Genomic DNA, 20690 nt, shown 5'->3' on the forward strand with positions numbered 1-20690 from the left:
CTCCAAGCACTGGTTCCTCCTCCACTCCACACCGATTCTTGCTTGTTTTGGAAGAGGGACCATTCTCTTTGTGTACCAAGGGGAATGTCTATTCCCTGCCCAGCCCACAGCAAGCCCCTCTCAGATGCTGGCACCAAGACCAGCGCCCTACAGCCCTAGAGTATGGTGCCCCGGAGTCACACTGCCTTGGTCTTTCTTCCAGGATTGGGCTCTACATACCTCGGGGAAGAGCTGCAGGGGAAGGGTCTCTCCAAGCACCCAAGCACCCTGCTTTGGAGAAGAAGGGAGACGCAAGTGTGGAGGGAGAGTCTACCAGAACAGGTAATGTGAGAGCGGGCTCCTGGGAGTCACAGCCCCTGGGAGACCTCTCTGCCCTTCCCTTCTGAATGTCCTCCTGAGGGCAAGGGGTACGGAGGCAAAGCTGGAAGGCTGCGCTTTGCACAGGATGAGGCCCCTCCTCTGACCCCAGTTCCCTGCGGCAGTAGCTCTGCTGGGCCTTCGTAGGAACCAGAATGGCAGGGCAGCCCAGAGCTTCCCGTAGCATTCGGCAGTGCTCAGGCCTCTTCCACGCTGGCCTCCTGGAGCTCCTGTCTACTGAAAGCCCCGCTCTGGATTAGATGTGTCCAAAGGTAGAATGTGGGGTACAATGGAAGCAGGTAGTCCCAGGACTCCCACCCCCACCTGAGCAGTTGCGAGCCCAATGAAGACTGTTACTTCCTGCTGGAGGGACCAGCACAGGCTTTGTAGTGTGCTGATTTCACAGAACACAGAATGGTTGAGGATGGGAGCTACCTGAAGACGTCAGCTTGGCCAAACCCCTGCTCAAACTGGGCAACCCAGCTCCAGTGTCCAAGGAACATGTCCTGTGCAGATGACTCCCATCCCCACTCGTGAAATGCCAGTGGCCAAGGAGACTCCCTTCTAGGCCAACCCATCTCCCAGCTTGCTCTGCCTTTTACAAGTAGCACCGGATCCAGCAGGGAGGCTCATTCCCTGCCTCTTTGTGTGGCCACCAAGCAGCAGCTCTGACTGTCCTTCTCGTTTCCTCCTTACAGGGATGCCTCCTATTAAGAGCCAGCTGCTCGCACCCCAGAGTCTCTCTCTATCCAGACTCTCCAAGATGAAAGGGGAGGCAAAGCTGGGCCAGGCTGCAGTGGAGAAAGAGCCTTCTCGCAGGTGAGGCTGGGGGGAACCTTAAAGAAGCAGCCCCTGGGCTCTTCTCCTTGAGTCATCGAGCGGCTTTCCTTAGACACAGGGTCTCGGTGAATTCCACAGGGGTCCCGACACATGCCCCACCAACTTCCCTTTCCCTGCTGGGGACCTGATTGGTGAGCAAAAACTAGAGCAGGAAATCCTCCTCTTCTGTGCTTGCAGGCTGCTGACAACCCGTGAGGAGAGCTCCTCAAGAATGGCAGAAGAGGGGAAGGGCAAGCGCTGTGCTGTGGCCTGGCCCCAAACTCAAGCCCCTGCCTGTGAGAGTCAACGGAGAACAGGACAGGTAGCCACTGCATCTGTGTGCCCATTGCCGGGTTGTTTCATGGGTTGCCTCTGTGGAGATTTGATGTTTCTCTGATTGTTGCATGCCCTTCTCTCCTGTAGGAAATATGCTGCCTGTACCAGCAAGAAGATGAGAAAACTCTGGAGGCATTGTTGGTTGAGGAGCAGCTGAAGAAAGAATGGGAGAGACAGAACATGTGGGCACAGTGCAAGGCTCGTGGCAAAACAAACGGGAGAGAAAGTATCTGGGTATGCCAAGTGCTTTCAATCACTCCAGAAAGAACCTTTCTCTTCTCTCAGGGGGCCGTGTAAACACTCTTCCCCTCTTAGCTCTGCAAGGAAGCTTCTCTCCAAGAGAAAAACCTGCCCTTCCTGAGCCTTGTTTTATATTTTGAAGGACGAGACCTCCTCCAAAGCCCACTGCCCTGAAAGTGTTCTTGCCCTTAGTTTCAGAGGCTGAGGGTGTTACCCTTTCATGCTGCCTTTCTGAGAGAAAGCAGGCTGCAGGGAAACTGCCCTGAGCCTGGGGAAACCCTGAGGGGACGACTGCCCCACTGCCATGGGACAGCTCCCACGTTAGCACCTCCCCCTAAAAATGTTCCTTGTTTCTACTTCCCCTGTAGCAGAAGACGCAGATGGAAATGCAGAGGCTGCAGACAGAGAGCGCATCCTCCATGGCACTTGTGGAACTGAAAAAGTCTCTGCAGATGGTGCCAGTGGACATGAATCAGCAGCATGTCCTCATCCCTCACCCCCCGGAGAAGAAGGCTGAGGCAGCTCCTCTGAGCAAACCGAGTGCCAAGTAAGTGTGGGCCAGCACCCAAAAAGGCCAGGAAAAGCTGAGCTGCAGCAAGCTGCCTGAGGGATCCAGCATGTGGGTTGCTCAGCTCTGGGCTTTGGCTCTCCATCCCCTGGCTGCCTCGCGGAGGGAATGACCATGGAGAGGCCCTGCCTCCAGCTGTCCCCCTGCAGACCCAAAGTCCTAAAGCTCCCCTGCAGCTGACAGTGATGCACCCACAATGGAAGGAGGCTGTGCTCCCTGCTTTTGGGCAGCCAGAGGTGAGGGCCTTCAGAGCCCACCTGAGAGTTTTTTTCTCTGTTGCTGCAGCTGCCTTTCAGTGCGGAGTGTGCGGGTGAGGAAACAGCTGGTGAAGAGAAAAGAGGTCCTGCAGAAAGACAAGACCAAGATCAGAGCTGTTGACATCCCTGGAAATTCTGCAGAGGATCTTCTGATTTGGTAAACCTCTCCTGCAACAGCCTTCATTCCGCTAGCAACAGCCCCTTCCTTGGGCAATGAGGCCCCCGGGCTCACGAGAACCCTTGCCCTGGCCTTCCGTAGCTGCTTGGCCAAAGGTCTCCAGCCCGGCCTCACACAGCGCCTCAGCCTGGCGCTGCGTAGATTCCCTGTCACTGGCTGGGACTCGAGGGGCCCCCGCAAGGCCACACAGAGCCTTGGGACTCCTGCATATGCACGCTCCACAGGACTGGGGCTGAAGGGAGCAGGGAGTGTCACTCCGCTGCCCTCACTGGAACGGAAACTTGAACCCTTTCTTTTTCTCTCCCTAGCGTTGGTGAGAAAATCCCTGTGCTTCCAATGCCGAAGATGACACGAGCATCAGGGAAACCAGCGAGGACCCCTCGCAGCTGTGAGCAGCTGCGAGCCCAATAAAGTCTGTTGCTTCCTGCTGGAAGCACCAGCACAGGCTTTGTAGTGTTCTGATTTCACAGAAACACAGAATGGTTGAGGTTGGAAGGTACCTGAAGAGGTCAGCTTGGCCAACCCCCTGCTCAAACATTGCCACCCAGCACCAGTGTCCAAGGAGCATGTCCTGTGGAGATGGCTTTCAAGTGTCTCCCCTTGAGGAGGGAGACTCTACAGCCTCACTGGAGAACCCGTGAGAGGACTCGCTCACCCACACACTACAGAAATGTATCCTGAGGTTAGGTTCAGGTGGAAGCCACTGTGTTTGCTTCTGTGCCCATCGCCTCTTGTCCTGTCAGTGGGCTCCACTGAAATGAGCCTGGCTCCATTGCCTTTGCACCCTGCCCGCAGGCATGCAGTTATCCACTGATCCCCCCTGAGCTTTCTCTTCTCCAGGCTAAACAGTCCCAGCTCTCCCAGCCTCTCTTCATAGGAGAGATGCTCTGTTCCCTCAATAATCCACCTCACAATTTTTGTCAGACTGTTAAGCAGTTCAAGTAGCACCACTCGTGGCCTCCCAAGACAGCCACGAAGGCCTCCTAGCTGAGGCTGCTGATTCGCCCTTGCTGAAAGCCAGGTGCTCTTAGGATCCAGCATCAGCACCTGCCTGTGCCTGGAGAGCTGGGAAGAGCTGGGAGCTCTTGATCCTTCCAGGGTGGAACTTCAAGGTAACGGCTCACTGCAACCTTCCCTTTGGTCCCAGGAAAAAAAAAAAAAAAAAAGGCATCAAGCACCTGCCCTCACTCAGCCCAGAATTAGCAACAAGTCTTCCTTCCCTGCTGGTACTGCTGCCAAGGGAGCTTTGAAGTTAAGAGCCTCTTTTTGGAAAACGGCTTTTCCATGACCTCTCGGGTCTGCACATAGCCAAAAAGCAGAGAGAGAGAGAGTTTGAAACTTGGGAGAAAGGAAGGAAAGCCAGCAGGGCCAAAGCCTATCCCAGGGACTTTAAATCTGCACAGCACAAAACTGAAGGACAAGTTGAATTTTTTTTGTCACATCACTCATACAAGAAAGTGAAGAGCTCTCTTTCTCTCACATGCTCTCACAGTTTTCATTCTCTCCTCCTAAAACTTTCGGGGACTTTGATCTCTCATCAGGCAGCCTTGATGCAAGTTGCTGTCAATTCCACTTGGGTGGAATACCTCTTGCTGAATTGCTGCCCTTGGCCTTAGAGATCCCAATCTATAGGCATCCTTTGAACTGATTTCCTCAAATCCCTTTTAAGCACATCATCCTGAAGTCTACTGAACCCGGCCCATGTAATCTGCTACGTCACATAATGCTGAAAGCTTGTGAACGAGTGAGGGTGCCACGGAGAAGCCCTCCGTGTTGTGGGGCACACGCTCGTCCCTCACAGACCACGTGCGACGTGGCCATCTGACACATGGAGACACCGAGGGAGGGTGCCAGGCACAAGCTCTATATTAAACACTCGTGAAGCATTCCTTCTTCCTTATTCCCTTTCAAGATTTCATGAATAAACAAATGGCAGTTCTAGCATTTCCTTCCCACACCCAAATGGATCACCTTGCACACCCGCTGGGGCACTCTCGAGGTTTGTATGGGACTGAAAGGAGAGAGTTTCCTTCTCAGTGCTGGCATGCTCGGCTCAGCTGTGGCCCTACAGGAAAGGGGATCTACAGGAAAGTGCTCCCTGAGTGCAGGGAGAGAGAGAGAAAAGCTGCTCCCTGACAGGGCGGCTCCAGCCCCACCCTCTGGCAGCCCTGGCGGCCATTTTGCAGTTCTGCTTTCTGCCCGTGCCACAAGCTGGCTGAGGCCTTGGGCTGTCCCCAGCACGGCTGCCAGCGATGGTGGGCGGCATCTAGATGCAAGAGGCCTTTCTTTGCCTTCCTGCTGAAAGAAGCCTGCTCTCTGGAGAGAGCAGCGCCACTTTTCTCCAAGTTCTGGGGGTTCCATGCTATGTGCCGTGGCCTCTCACTTTGTGGGGGCCTGCTTGTCACCATCATTTGTGAGGGGCTTCTGCATCCCCCCTGATCACTGGTTGTGGCTGGTGCTTCTGGGCTGTTTCACGCAGACCTTTGTCACAGGCACTGAGGATGCAGAGTCTGCAGGCTCTGCTGTGGGAGGAGGCACGCTGGGTCCTGAGGCCGAGGGAGCACTTGGTGCCTTGCGTGGGGCTCCCTGGCTCATGGCTACAGCACGGCGTAGGACTACGGAAACAACAGTCTTGACTGTTTCAAGCAGATCTTCATCACAGGCATTGGAGGCGTGTCGGGCACGTCCCTGCCTCTACCATCACCACAGAGCTGTGCTCACTGGGGCTGGGACAGGCTGATGGCTTTGTGGAGCCCCACGTGTAAGGGGAGGCGTTCTGTGTCCCTCATCTTCCAGAGCAGGGGCTGCTGGAGGACTTGCTGGCCTGCTCTGTGCCGGTGCTGTTGCAGTGAGAGGCGTGCTGTGCCTCTCTTCCCCAGGAATTTCTTCCAGGGGAGCAGCTGATGGGGCAGTGTCCGTGGTTTGCAGTGAGCCAGGAGAGGCGCTTGTTGGGAGTTCTGTTTCTTCTTCTTCTGCCTCCCTGTCCATGCTGCTGGCTGAGCTGCCCTCTTCCTGAGAAACGTCCTGTGGGTCTGTGCAGAGGCTGGGGAACCTGGGGTTGATGCAGGAGTTGAGGATGACGATCTCCTCATCTTCATCCCATCCCACAGGACTGCTTTCTTTCGTGCTGCCGCCCAGGCTTCGCATATCCTTGCCTGTCCCCTGCCTGGGTTTGACGTTTTTCTCTCTCTGTTGTTTTTGCTTCTCACCCTGGCCTGGGCTAGCTGGTGCAGGGTCTTTCCGGGCAGCCGTTTTACCTGCACATACCCGGGAATCAGGCCCTGGCAGAGCAGTGATTCATCTCCTCTCCATGTCTGTCTGCACCTCAACTGCTCTTGCTGCTGTCACTTTGCACCCCGTGTGTGCCAGGTCCCGCAGTGCTACTGGTCGTTGGCCGTGTTCCCAGCTTTTTGGCGTTTTTGCCAGCACTTCAGACACGCGGGACTGTGCTGTGTCCTGCAGTGCCGTGCAAGAGTCTGCAGGGCTGTGTGGGGCAGGGTGCCGGCTCTTCTTTAAATTCTGGGGCCCTGTTGCAGGCTGAGGTGATGTTCTGTGTCCTTTGCTCCTTGGAGGTCTGCCCGCAGGAGAAAGCCTTGCCTCCCTCATGGCTCCCTGGTTCCAGGCTAGGGCATTTCTAATGGTAGTGGAAACGAAGGCCTTTACTGGGTCTTCCATTTCTTCAGCTGGGGATGCAAGGCTGCTTTTGGACAAGTGCCGGCTCTTCCAGTTTTGGGCCTCTGCTATTGCGAGAGGTGGTGTTCTGGGGCCTTTGGTCCTGGGACCTCTGCTTGAGGGAGAAAGCCTTGCTTTGCTGCTGGCTCCCTCGTAGCAGGGTAGAGCGTTTCTTATGATTGTGGAGACGAAGGATTGTACTGTGTACTCCACATCCTCGTCAGGGTCCACCGGGCTGTGTGGGCCACGTTCCCGCCTCTCTGCCCTCACTGCCCTGTCCCTGTTGCCAGAGATGCAGGGAAGAGGTGGCAAAAGCTCTTGGTGGCTGCGGGCCTCTTTGCCTGATGCCTTTGGCCTTCCTCCCCCTGAAGATGCAGAGGCTGCTGCTTGCAGAGGGGGCAGCTTGCAAGTGGCCCTTTGAGACGATGATGACTGTGCTGCAGGCACTTGCTTGGGTGCTGCTGCCTGAGTCGCTGTCTGCCTTGGCAAAGGCGGCACGGCTGGCAGCTGCATTCTCTCTGCCTGCTGCACCCCACGGTGAGGCAGTGTCTTCATGTCTTGCGGCTTCTTCTCCATCTGCAAGAGAAGCGAGGAGAAAGGCCAAGTTACTTTGGCCATTTCTGCCATTCCGCTCAGTGTACCCCCTAGAAGTGCTGCTGTGAGCTGCCCTTAAGCGGCCCCTGGCATGTCCTGGCAGCTGCCCACAATGAGCAGGGCTCAGCCTGCCAGAGTAATGACCTGTCTTTCTCTTCCTGCAAGTGCCGTCTGCTCGTCGGAGGGTGCCAGGGCTGCCAAAGATGTTCGACCGAACCCTCCTGGGGCTCCCGACTCCGTTTGGCAGGTGCCAGTGTGACGCACGCTCTCTGGGCATGACCACACTGACAGCCTGTCCGCATGGAGGGACGGTGGAGGCAGCTCCTGGCTGCGCACAGCCAGGTTGAATTAGGCCACGCTGCTCTTTGTGCCTCTGGGCACAGAACTGCCAGGGCCACGTGGGCTTTGGCTGTCCTGGGGGTGGGCTCTTTTTGGAGAAACCCCAGCTTTGGGAACAACTGTGTCCAGGTCCGAGGGGCTCAGGGCCAGCTGGCCGGCTCGCTGCAGCACTGTTCTCCTCATCCTGGTGCTCTCGGTGCCATCCCGTATCACTGCTGTCCCTGTCTCGCTCCCTGAGCCTCACCTGGCACCGCTCCTGTACGCTCCGCTGCCCTTCAGCGGGCTGGGAGTGATCCTTATTCTGCTGCTCCTCCATGCTGTGCTCCAGGTCCTCTGACCAAGAAGTCCAACGGGCACCCAGGGGAGCTGCTGCCTCCTGACAGAGCTGCTCTCCTGAGAGCGAGTGGGCAACTACCTTACTCGTGGCTCCCTGGCTCATGGTTACAGCATGGTGTAGGAGTGCAGAGGTGAGGGTCCAGTCTCAGGCCCATGTCCTGGCAGGCACCCCAGGGACTCCATCTCACACACCCACAGCAGGGTCTGCATTGGCAGGTACCTCTGGCTCCTTCCAGCCAGTGCCCCTGGCTCAGCCCCAGCTCAGTCTTTCTCAGGGGAGTCAGCTTAGCTCCCTAACTGGTCCCATCAAGTGCTCGTTACCTGCTCTGCCAGGAGATGCTCTGCTCAGTCGTCTGCGTAAGCTTCCTGGCTCTTTTGCCTGACTGCCCACACATCAGCAGAGACCGCGCTCGAGCTTGGACGCCCATCAGGCAGCCCTGGCAGTGCAGCTGGAGCAGGAGCAGGAGCATGAGCAGGGATTCCTCCCGTGTCCGGGCAGCCAGAGGCCTGTGGCTCTAGGCACTGTGAAGGGCTCCCAGAGAAGGCAGGCACCAGGGAGGCGGTGGAGCTGGCAGAGAGGTGGCTTGAGGCGGGCTCTGGCGGGGCTGCGAGAGGAAAGCCCTGGGCAGCCGCAGGAAGATTCCCTGCTCCTTGCTTTAAGAGCAAGCTGTGGAGAAGCTTTCAGTAGCAGAGCCACAGCTGTGCCACGCTGTTGTTTAGCCCACAGCTTCTCTGGCTGCTGAAGCAGGTCCTATGCTTCAGAGTTGTGGCTGAAACAGTGTTGGTAACACAATGGTGTTGAGAACAGCCGGTATCTCTGCTGTGGCGAGAGGTGGTGTTCTGGGGCCTTTGGTCCTGCAACCTCTGCCTGAGGGAGAAAGCCTTGCTGCTTGCTCTTGGCTTCCTCGTTGCAGGCTACACTGTTTCTTACGATTGTGGAGACGAAGGACTGTACTGAGTACTCCACATCCTCGTCAGGGGCCACCGGGCTGTGTGGGCCACGTTCCCGCCTCTCTGCCCTCACTGCCCTGTCCCTGTTGCCAGAGATGAAGGGAAGAGGTGGAAAAAGCTCTTGGTGGCTGCGGGACGCTGTGCCCGACGCCTTTGCCCTTCCTCCCCCTGAAGATGCAGAGGCTGCTGCTTGCAGAGGGGGCAGCTTGCAAGTGGCCCTTTGAGACGATGATGACTGTGCTGCAGGCACTTGCTTGGGTGCTGCTGCCTGAGTCGCTGTCTGCCTTGGCAAAGGCGGCACAGCTGGCAGCTGCATTCTCTCTGCCTCATCCTGGCCTTGTGGACGAGGGAGCACTTGGTGCCTTGCTCGGGGCTCCCTGGCTCATTGCTACAGCACAGCGTAAGACTGCGGAAACGACGATCTGGACTGTTTCATGTAGATCTCCATCACAGGCATTAGAGGCATGTCGGGCACGTCCCTGGCTCTCTACCATCACCGCAGCGCTGTGCTCTCTGGGGCTGGGACAGGCTGATGGCTTTGAGTTTGGAGCCCCTCGTGTCAAGGGAGGCGCTCTGTGTCCCTCATCTTCCAGAAAAGTGGCTGCTGGAGGACTTGCTGGCCTGCTCTCTGCCGCTGCTGTTGAAGTGAGAGGCGTGCTGTGCCTCTCTTCCCCTGGACCTTCTGCCAGGGGAGCAGCTGATGATGAAGTTTCTGTGGACTCCAGTGAGCCAGGAGAGGCGCTTGTTGGGTGTTCTGTTTCTTCTTCTGCTGCCTCCCTGTCCACGCTGCTGGATGAGCTGCCCTCTTCCTGGGGAATGTCCTGTGGGTCTGTGAAGAGGCTGGGGAACCTGGGGTTGATCCAGGAGCTGAGGATGACAACGTCTTCCTCTTCATCCCATCCCGCAGGACCCTTTTCTTTCCTGCCCTGGCCCAGGCTTTGCATATCCTTGCCTGTCCCCTGCCTGGGTTTGACGTTTTCCTTTCTCTGTTGCTTTTGCTTCTCAACGCAGCCTGGGCTAGCTGGTGCAGGGTCTCTGATGGCAGCCGTTGTTCCTGCACATACCCGGGCTCAGGCCCTGGCAGAGCAGTGGTCCACCTCCTCTCCATGTCTGTCTGGACCCCGGCTGATCTTGTTGCTGGCACTGTGCTCCCCGCGTGTGCCAGGTCCCCCAATTCTGCCAGTCATTGACCATGCTCCTGGCTTTTAGCCGTCGTCTTCGCCAGGTCTTCTTTAAGTTCTGGGGCACTGCTCTGGGTAGAGGTATTGTCCTGTGGTCTCTGCTCCTGGGTCCTCTGCCCAAGGTAGAAAGCCTTGCCTCCCTCATGGCTCCCTAGTTCCAGGTTATGGCATTGCGAATGCCACTGGAGATGAAGGCCTTTACTGGGTCTTCTGTGTCCTTGGCAGGGGCTGCAGGGCTGGTTTTTGGCAGGGCACTGACTCTTTTTCAAATTTTCGGGCACTGCTATGATGAGAGGTAGTGTTTTGCGGCCTTTGCTCCTCGGACCTTGTCCAAGGGAGGAAGCGTTACCTCCCTTGTAGGTCTCTCGCTGCAGGCTATTGCACTGCTAATGACACTGGAGAGTAAGGCCTTTACTTCTTCTTCCATTTCTTCAGCACGGGCTGCAGGGCTGTTTTTTTGGCAGGGTGCTAAATCTTCTTCAATTCTGAGGCCCTGCTGTGAGGAGAGGTGGTGTTATGCGGCCTTTGTTCCTGGGAGGTCTGCCCTAGGTCTGCCTCCCGCTTGGCTCCCTCATTCCACACTAGAGCATTGCTCATGGCAGTGGAAACGAGGGCCTCTGCTGTGTCTGTGATGTCCTCGGCAGGGTCTGCAGAGCTGTTTTTTGCAGGGTGCTGACTCTTCTTACAATTTTGTGTCATCGCTGTGCTCAGAGGTGGTGAGAGGTGGCTTTTGGTCCCGGGTTTGACAGAGCAGCACCGGGCCCCTGGAACACAACGGGTCCTAATGGAGGACTTGCCGGCCTGCACTCTGCTAGTGCTGCTGCGTTGAGAGCCGTGCCGTGCTTCTCTTCCCCTGGACCTTCTGCCAGGGAAGCAGCTGATGGTTCAGCATCTGTGGACTCCAAGGAGCCAAGAGAGGCACTTTTTGGGGGTTGTGTTTCTTCTGCTGCAGCCTTCCTGTCCACGCTGCTGGCTGAACTGCCCTCTTCCTGGGGAAAGGCCTGTGGTTCCTGGCAGAGGCTGGGGAACCTGGGGTAGATCCAGGAGTTGAATTTTATGTTCTCTTCCTGTTCATCCCATCCCACAGGAAGTCCTTCTTTCCTGCCATCACCTTGGCTTGTCTCCTCCTTGCTTCTCCCTTGCCTGGGCTTGATGTTTAGCTGTCCCTGCTGCCCCTCCTTCTCACCCCTGCCTGGGCTGGCTGGTGCAGGGGCTCTGCTCACAGCCATTGTAGCTGCACGTGCCTGGTGATCGGGCCCTGGCAAAGCAGTGGTCCATCTGCTGTCCCTGACTGTCTGGACCTCGACTGCTCTTGTAATTATCATTGTGCACCTTGTGTGTGCCAGGTCCCACAGGATCATAGTCCTTGGTCATGTTCCCAGGTTCCGCCATCATCCTCGCCAGGACGTCAACCATGAGAGACAGTGCTGTGAAAGAGTCTGTGGGGCAGTGTGCAGCAGGGTGTTATGCGGCCTTTGTTCCTGGAAGGTCTGCGTAAGGGACAAAGCATCGCCTCCCTCATGGCTCTCTCATTCGAGGCTAAGGCAATGCTCACGGATGTGGAGAGGAGGGCAAATACTGTGTCTCCCATGTCCTCAGTGGGGGCTGCAGGGCTGTGGGGGGCCAGGTGCTAACTCTTCTTGCAGTTTTGGGGAACTTCTCTGCTGAGAAGTGGTGAGAGGTGGCTTTTCGTCCTGGGTTGCACACCTCGCTAGTGACCCTACGAGACAGACGCTGCCTTAGTGAACAGAGAGAGAAAAACCTCTTCCTGACAAGGCGCCTCCCAATACATCCAGTGTCAGCACTGGCGGCCATTTTGAAGTTCTGGTTTCCTCCCGTGCCACAACCTCGCTGAGGCCTTGGGCTGTCCCCAGCATGGCTGTGAGTGATGGCCGACGGCATCTAGACCCATGTGGCCTGTTGTTTTCTTCGTACTGAAGGAAAACTTGCAGCAGGAGTGGTTTCACAGGCTTCCCACACAGGGCCTCCAGCCCAGAGAGAAGCTACTTCTTCCTCTGGTGCTGCTACTTGATCAAGAGGGGCTTCAATGTCTTCTCCCACAGGGTCAGCAGCCCAGGGCAAATGGGTGTCTCCTTCACACGGTGCTGTTTCTGCATGGAGGGGGGCTTCGTGGGCCTCTTCCATAGGGCCTCCAGCCAAGGCAGAGGCAGAGGAAGTACAATCTATAGGCTCTGCTGTGGAAGAAGGCACCCTGTTCCCTGTGGCCGAGGGAGCAGTTGTATGAGCTGCACACTTTGTGGGGAAAGGCCTATAAAGAGGACTCTACAGCTACTGATTCAGAGAGAATGTCTTCCTTGGTGTCCCATACAGGGCCTCCAGCCAAGGGAGAAGCCACATTTCCTTCTCATGATTCTGCTTCTGCAGCAAGAGCCGCTTTGTTGGCCTCCCTGAGAGGGCCTCCAGCCAAGGCAGAGGCTGAGGAGGTACAGTCTACAGGCTCTGCTCTGGGACGAGGCACCCTATGTCCTGTAGTCAAGGGAGAATATCAAAGAGCCTGGGTTTGAGGTGTATCTGTCTCTACTGACTTTGCTTCTCACCCCTGCCTTGCCTGGGTTATGCAGGGACTCTGCCATCAGCCTTTTTTCCTGAAATTGCATGGCGACGGTGCCCTTCCAGAGCAGTGGTCCACCTCCTCCGTGTCTCGGTGCCTTGCTTGGGGCTCCCTGGTCATGGCGTAGGACTACGGAAACAACAGTCTTGACTGTTTCATGCAGATCTTCATCACAGGCATTAGAGGCATGTCGGGCACATCCCTGGCTCTCTACCATCACCGCAGCGCTGTGCTCACTGGGGCTGGGACAGGCTGATGGTTTTGACTGTGGAGCCCCACGTGTAAGGGGAGGTGTTCTGTGTCCCTCATCTTCCAGAGCAGGGGCTGCTGGAGGTCTTGCTGGCCTGCTCTGTGCCGGTGCTGTTGCGGTGAGAGGCGTGCTGTGCCTCTCTTCCCCTGGACATTCTGCCAGGGGAGCAGCTGATGGGGCAGTGTCCGTGGTTTGCAGTGAGCCAGGAGAGGCGCTTGTTGGGAGTTCTGCTTCTTGTGCTGCAGCCTCCCTGTCCACACTGCTGGCTGAGCTGCCCTCTTTCTGGGGAACGTTCTGTGGGTCTGTGCAGAGGCTGGGGAACCTGGGGTTGATGCAGGAGTTGAGGATGACGATCTCCTCATCTTCATCCCATCCCACAGGACTGCTTTCTTTCGTGCTGCGGCCCAGGCTTTGCATATCCTTGCCTGTCCCCTGCCTGGGTTTGACGTTTTTCTCTCTCTGTTGTTTTTGCTTCTCACCCTGGCCTGGGCTAGCTGGTGCAGGGTCTTTCCGGGCAGCCGTTTTACCTGCACATACCCGGGAATCAGGCCCTGGCAGAGCAGTGATTCACCTCCTCTCCATGTCTGCCTGCACCTCAACTGCTCTTGCTGCTGTCACTTTGCACCCCGTGTGTGCCAGGTCCCGCAGTGCTGCTGGTCGTTGGCCGTGTTCCCAGCTTTTTGGCGTTTTTGCCAGCACTTCAGACACGCGGGACTGTGCTGTGTCCTGCAGTGCCGTGCAAGAGTCTGCAGGGCTGTGTGGGGCAGGGTGCCGGCTCTTCTTTTAAATTTTGGGGCCCTGTTGCGGGCTGAGGTGGTGTTCTGTGTCCTTTGCTCCTTGGAGGTCTGCCCACGGGAGAAAGCCTTGCCTCCCTCATGGCTCCCTGGTTCCAGGCTAGGGCATTTCTAATGGCAGTGGAAACGAAGGCCTTTACTGGGTCTTCCATTTCTTCAGCTGGGGATGCAAGGCTGCTTTTGGACAAGTGCCGGCTCTTCCAGTTTTGGGCCTCTGCTGTGGCAAGAGGTGGTGTTCTGGGGCCTTTGGTCCTGGGACCTCTGCTTGAGGGAGAAAGCCTTGCCTTGCTGCTGGCTCCCTCGTAGCAGGGTAGAGCGTTTCTTACGATTGTGGAGACGAAGGACTGTACTGAGTACTCCACATCCTCGTCAGGGGCCACCGGGCTGTGTGGGCCACGTTCCCGCCTCTCTGCCCTCACTGCCCTGTCCCTGTTGCCAGAGATGCAGGGAAGAGGTGGCAAAAGCTCTTGGTGGCTGCGGGCCTCTTTGCCTGACGCCTTTGCCCTTCCTCCCCCTGAAGATGCAGAGGCTGCTGCTTGCAGAGGGGGCAGCTTGCAAGTGGCCCTTTGAGACGATGATGACTGTGCTGCAGGCACTTGCTTGGGTGCTGCTGCCTGAGTCGCTGTCTGCCTTGGCAAAGGCAGCACGGCTGGCAGCTGCATTCTCTCTGCCTGCTGCACCCCACGGTGAGGCAGTGTCTTCATGTCTTGCGGCTTCTTCTCCATCTGCAAGAGAAGCGAGGAGAAAGGCCAAGTTACTTTGGCCATTTCTGCCATTCCGCTCAGTGTACCCCCTAGAAGTGCTGCTGTGAGCTGCCCTTAAGCGGCCCCCTGCACGCCCTGGCATCTGACCACGACGAGCAGGGCTCAGCTTGCCCTGCCTCTCTCCTCCAGCAAGTGCCGTCTGCTCGTCGGAGGGTGCCAGGGCTGCCAAAGATACTCGTCTGCACTCTCCTGGGGCTCCCGACTCCGTGTGGCAGGTGCCAGTGTGACGCACGCTCTCTGGGCATGACCACACTGACAGCCTGTCCACATGGAGGGACGGTGGAGGCAGCTCCTGGCTGCGCACAGCCAGGTTGAATTAGGCCACGCTGCTCTTTGTGCCTCTGGGCACAGAACTGCCAGGGCCACGTGGGCTTTGGCTGTCCTGGGGGTGGGCTCTTTTTGGAGAAACCCCAGCTTTGGGAACAACTGTGTCCAGGTCCGAGGGGCTCAGGGCCAGCTGGCCGGCTTGCTCCAGCACTGTTCTCCTCATCCTGGTGCTCTCAGTGCCATCCCGTATCACTGCTGTCCCTGTCTCGCTCCCTGAGCGTCACCTAGCGCTGCTCCTGTCCTTCAGCGGGCTGGGAGTGATCCTTATTCCGCTGCTCCATGCTATGCTCCAGGTCCTCTGACCAAGAACTCCAACGGGCACCCAGGGGAGCTGCTGCCTCCTGACAGAGCTGCTCTGCTGAGAGCGAGTGGGCAGCCCGGGCTAGTTGCTCTATGTATGTAGATCAAAAGGGGCGAACGTGACTGATCTCCAAAATCTTTGGGAAAGAAAGCAATCCTACTCAGAGTGGCTCAAGATGACGCTTCCAGGGGATTTAGAAACATTTGGGAGAAACTGACTTTGCGGTTACCTGACTGGAATTGGCTCAAACAGCTGTTTGTTGGTGTTACAATGATAAAGGCATTGCATATCTGGCATCCCCCTGACTTTGGAAGAAAACCATTGGGCCCTAATGTTGGAAAAGCTCAAGAACGGAGGACGTGTAGAAGTGCAGAAACAGCAATAGGAGTGAGAAAAGAAGAGGGGGGCATTGTGAGAAACAAAGCTGTGTTTTTGCAGTGGCTGGTGTTTTTGCAGTGGAAAACTCTGCTAACCTTGCATATTCAAAAGGGATTGTGCAGGCATGGCAGTAGCAAAGCAGTGGGGAGGACATTAAGCAGATAAAGGGAAGGTCCCGCTGTCCCAGAATAAGGAGGATAGCTAAGACAACCAGGATGAGCTGCGCAAAATTAGTAGAAAAAGAAAAATCACGGGCCCTCTAGTCACGAGAAAGGAAGAAAAGGAAAAGGAGAAATTAAAGGTTGGTGAGATAAAATTGTACATACATGTATGTGCTATTGAAAGGCGTCAAGGAGTTTGTAAACCCGTAGCACACAGCCCATGAGGAAACAGCGTCATCATGAGTCAGGTGTCGGGTAATAGGGAAGAAAAGGTTATGGCATACTCTTCGTGTGCGCTCCTGCTCGCAGGAGGCCCGCCATTGCAACCGTGAATAAAATAGCTTCACAGAAGACCCTGACTGAAAACAATATTGAGACTTTTCTCACACTGGGGCGCTGTCCTGTGCCTCCCTGTGATGCTTCTGTGGGTGCTGCAGAGCTCCCCGAGGGCCTCGTGCCCACCACGCACGCTGTGCTAACCTGGTGCCCAGGAACCAAGGGAGAAGCCACTGCTCCTGTTTCCGCAGCTGCTGCTGGGCTGAGAAGATCTGTGCTGTCCTCCCGGAGCGGCTCTGCAGTCAAAGGAGAAGCCACTTCTTCTTCCTCTGGTGCTGCTGCTGGACCATGAGGGGCTTCACTGGCTTCCGCCCCAGGTCGTCCAGCCCAGGGAGAAGCCACTGCTCCTTCTTGCGGCGCTGCTCCTGGACCGAGAGGGTCTTTGCTGACTTCGCGCACAGGGCCTCCAGCCAAAGGAGAAGCCACTTCTTTTCGTTCTTCCTCTGCTGCTGCTGCAGTGAGAGGGGCTTCGCTGGCCTCCCCCACAGGGCCTCCAGCCAAGGCAGAGGCTGAGGATGCAGAGTCTGCAGGCTCATGCTGTGGGTTGAGGCACCCTGGGCCCTGTGGCCGAGGGAGCATTTGGTGCCCCTGCGTGGGCTGGCTGGGGCAGGGGCTCTGCCGCCAGCCGTTGTTCCTTCACGTTCCTGGGGATCCTGGCAAAGCAGTGGTCCACCTGCTCTCCATGACTGTCTGGACCTCCACTGCTCTTGTTGGTGTCACTGTGCACCCTGTGTGTGCCACGTCCCCCAGGGCTGCTGGTATTGGCTGTGTTCCCTGTTCGCTGCAAAGTGCCCGTGCATGTGGTGGGAGATTGCATCCCCAACTTTCCCAGGTCCTGGAAGCAAATCCCCCAAAAGCGGAGCAGTGGCGTCACAAGCGGAGCCCCGGAGGCAACCGCCACAGTCTGAAAGGCAGTCATCAAGAATGCAGACATGTCAGAGGAGGAGCAGCAAGATGCTGTTGATTGCGCCACTCAGGCCTTGGTGAAGCACATCGAGAAGGGCAGGCATTGCTGCGCACATCGGGAAGGAATTTGACAAGCAATAGAATCCCACTTGGCACTGCATCACAGGAAGGAACTGCGGCAGCTACGTGACTCCTGAGAGCACGCACTTCACCTACTTCAAGCTCAGCCAAGTTGCTATTCTTTTCGAGTCTGGTTAGAACCATGGACTCTTACTGACACTTGCATCTGGTTACAGGACTTTGCTGGCTCCTATGGCTGGTTACTTCAGCCTTCCTGAGGAAACAAACCTTGGTCTTCAAGGGCAATGGCAGGGATTTTGCTATAGCAGAAGGTGTTACATTGTGGATATAAAAAGGAAAAATACAAAAAATAATAATAATAATAATAAAAAAAGTCTTCCTTGTATTTATTTATTTATTTTTTCTTAAAGGTTACATCTTTGCTAGTAGAGCTGTTGGAGGAGTTTGGTCTTTCAGAGTTCTCTAGCCATCTACAGTGTTGCCTCATTTCAGCTTGTGCTATGTGAGTACCGACGGTGTTTTGTTCTTCCTGTTCCAAACATCTCCTCTTTTTATTTTCTTGTATTGCTGGATACACTAAGAAACATGGCTATGCTGTCACAAAGCCCGAACACTTTCTTTTTCTGCTGATGCCTCTTGGAAATTGGATTTGGAAAATAAACAGAATCACAGAATCACAACATTTCTAGGTTGGAAGAGACCTCAAGATCATCGAGTCCAACCTCTGACCTAATGCTAACAGTCCCCACTAAACCATATCCCTAAGCTCTACATCTAAACGTCTTTTAAAGACTTCCAGGGATGGTGACTCCACCACTTCCCTGGGCAGCCTGTTCCAATGTCTAACAACCCTTTCGATAAAGAAGTTCTTCCTAAGATCCAACCTAAAACTCCCCTGGCGCAACTTTAGCCCATTCCCCCTCGTCCTGTCCCCAGGCACGTGGGAGAACAGACCAACCCTCACCTCGCTACAGCCTCCTTTGAGGTACCTGTAGAGAGCGATAAGGTCGCCCCTGAGCCTCCTTTTCTCCAGGTTGAACAAGCCCAGCTCCCTCAGCCGCTCCTCGTAGGACTTGTTCTCCAGGCCCCTCATCAGCTTCATTGCCCTTCTCTGGACCCGCTCAAGCACCTCCATGTCCTTCTTGTAGCGAGGGGCCCAAACGCCAAGCCCCGATTTAAAATGTTGAAATTAAAAGATTTGGATCCATACAAGTCCATGCATCCGGATGGGATTCATCCCAGAGTGCTTGGAGAGCTGGCTGACATCATCGCGGGACCTCTCTCAGTTATTTTTCAATGGTCTTGGCAATCTGGAGAGGTCCCAGTAGAGTGGCAGCTGGCAAATGTTGTACCAATTTTCCAGAAGGGCACAAAAGAATACCCCGGTAATTAGAGGCTCCTCAGTCTCAGGTCAGTGCCTGCTAAAATTATGGACAAGATTATCCTTGAAGTTATTGAAGAGCACCTGGGGGACAGTGAAGTCATTTCTGCCAGCCAACATGGGTTCACGAGGGTTAGGACCTGTTTAACAAATTTCTTTTCCTTTATAAAAATTTTCATTTCCACGGGCGAGCATGGCCCGCAGATCCCAGGCTGCCAAGCAGGCGCCAGCTGCCAGAGGCTGCAGGAAGGTTCCAGAAGCAGTGGCAGGACCCCGGGCAGGGGCAGCCGCGAGTGCAGCAGCCGCTCCTGGGCTGTGAGCTCAGGGGCAGACGCCTGCCCCTGCAGGGGACAAGGCAAACCCAGAGCCGAAAACCTAACCCAGAGGTACTGCATCCCCAACTTTCCCAGGCCCTGGAAGCAAATCCCCCAAAAGCGGAGGAGTGGTGGCGTGAGCGGAGTCCCAGAGGCAACCATGACTGTCTGAAAGGCAGGCATCAAGAATGCGGACATGTCAGAGAAGAAGCAGCAAGATGCTGTTGATGGTGCCACTCAGGCCTCCCTGCCCACGCTGCTGGATGAGCTGCCCTATTTGTGGGGAAAGGCTTGTGGTTCCTCGCAGAGGCTGGGGAACCTGGGCTTAATCCAGGAGTTGAGGATGACAACATCTTCCTCTTCATCCCATCCCATCCCATCCCATCCCATCCCATCCCATCCCATCCCATCCCATCCCATCCCATCCCATTCCATCCCAGCTCTTCTGTAGACTGTACATTGCTTCTTTCTTATTTCTTTTCATGATGTAATAAAGAAATAACTGGCAATTCTAGAATTTTCTTCCCACACCCAAATGGATCACCGCACACACTTTGTGGGATGTACTCGAGGCTTGTATGGGACAGAAACGAGAGAATTTTATTCTCAGTGCTGGGTTGCTCAGCTCAGTTGTGGCCCTACAGGAAGGAAGCTCCCTGAGTGCAGGGAGAGAGAGAGAAAAGCTGCTCCCTGATAGGGCGGCTCCAGCCCCACCCTCTGGCAGCCCTGGCGGCCATTTTGCAGTTCTGCTTTCTGCCCGTGCCACAAGCTGGCTGAGGCCTTGGGCTGTCCCCAGCACGGCTGCCAGCGATGGTGGGCGGTATCTAGATGCAAGAGGCCTTTCTTTGCCTTCCTGCTGAAAGAAGCCTGCTCTCTGGAGAGAGCAGCGCCACTTTTCTCCAAGTTCTGGGGGTTCCATGCTATGTGCCGTGGCCTCTCACTTTGTGGGGGCCTGCTTGTCACCATCATTTGTGAGGGGCTTCTGCATCCCCCCCGATCACTGGTTGTGGCTGGTGCTTCTGGGCTGTTTCACGCAGACCTTTGTCACAGGCACTGAGGATGCAGAGTCTGCAGGCTCTGCTGTGGGAGGAGGCATGCTGGGTCCTGAGGCCGAGGGAGCACTTGGTGCCTTGCGTGGGGCTCCCTGGCTCATGGCTACAGCACGGCGTAGGACTACGGAAACAACAGTCTTGACTGTTTCAAGCAGATCTTCATCACAGGCATTGGAGGCGTGTCGGGCACGTCCCTGCCTCTACCATCACCACAGAGCTGTGCTCACTGGGGCTGGGACAGGCTGATGGCCTTGTGGAGCCCCACGTGTCAGGGGAGGCGTTCTGTGTCCCTCATCTTCCAGAGCAGGGGCTGCTGGAGGTCTTGCTGGCCTGCTCTGTGCCGGTGCTGTTGCGGTGAGAGGCGTGCTGTGCCTCTCTTCCCCTGGACATTCTGCCAGGGGAGCAGCTGATGGGGCAGTGTCCGTGGTTTGCAGTGAGCCAGGAGAGGCGCTTGTTGGGTGTTCTGCTTCTTGTGCTGCAGCCTCCCTGTCCACACTGCTGGCTGAGCTGCCCTCTTTCTGGGGAACGTTCTGTGGGTCTGTGCAGAGGCTGGGGAACCTGGGGTTGATGCAGGAGTTGAGGATGACGATCTCCTCATCTTCATCCCATCCCACAGGACTGCTTTCTTTCGTGCTGCGGCCCAGGCTTTGCATATCCTTGCCTGTCCCCTGCCTGGGCTTGACGTTTTTTCTCTCTCTGTTGTTTTTGCTTCTCACCCTGGCCTGGGCTAGCTGGTGCAGGGTCTTTCCGGGCAGCCGTTTTACCTGCACATACCCGGGAATCAGGCCCTGGCAGAGCAGTGATTCACCTCCTCTCCATGTCTGCCTGCACCTCAACTGCTCTTGCTGCTGTCACTTTGCACCCCGTGTGTGCCAGGTCCCGCAGTGCTGCTGGTCGTTGGCCGTGTTCCCAGCTTTTTGGCGTTTTTGCCAGCACTTCAGACACGCGGGACTGTGCTGTGTCCTGCAGTGCCGTGCAAGAGTCTGCAGGGCTGTGTGGGGCAGGGTGCCGGCTCTTCTTTAAATTCTGGGGTCCTGTTGCGGGCTGAGGTGGTGTTCTGTGTCCTTTGCTCCTTGGAGGTCTGCCCGCGGGAGAAAGCCTTGCCTCCCTCATGGCTCCCTGGTTCCAGGCTAGGGCATTTCTAATGGTAGCGGAAATGAAGGCCTTTACTGGGTCTTCCATTTCTTCAGCTGGGGATGCAAGGCTGCTTTTGGACAAGTGCCGGCTCTTCCAGTTTTGGGCCTC

At 56.2% G+C, this 20690-nt stretch overlaps 1 pseudogene; it reads left to right on the plus strand.

The window, feature by feature from the left end:
• The first annotated feature begins 16625 nt into the window (after positions 1–16625).
• LOC116494065 lies at positions 16626–16875 on the plus strand (annotated as a pseudogene).
• Positions 16876–20690: the final 3815 nt, after the last annotated feature.

The sequence above is a fragment of the Aythya fuligula genome, chromosome 1 (genome assembly GCF_009819795.1).
Source record: "Aythya fuligula isolate bAytFul2 chromosome 1, bAytFul2.pri, whole genome shotgun sequence".
NCBI lineage: Eukaryota > Metazoa > Chordata > Aves > Anseriformes > Anatidae > Aythya > Aythya fuligula.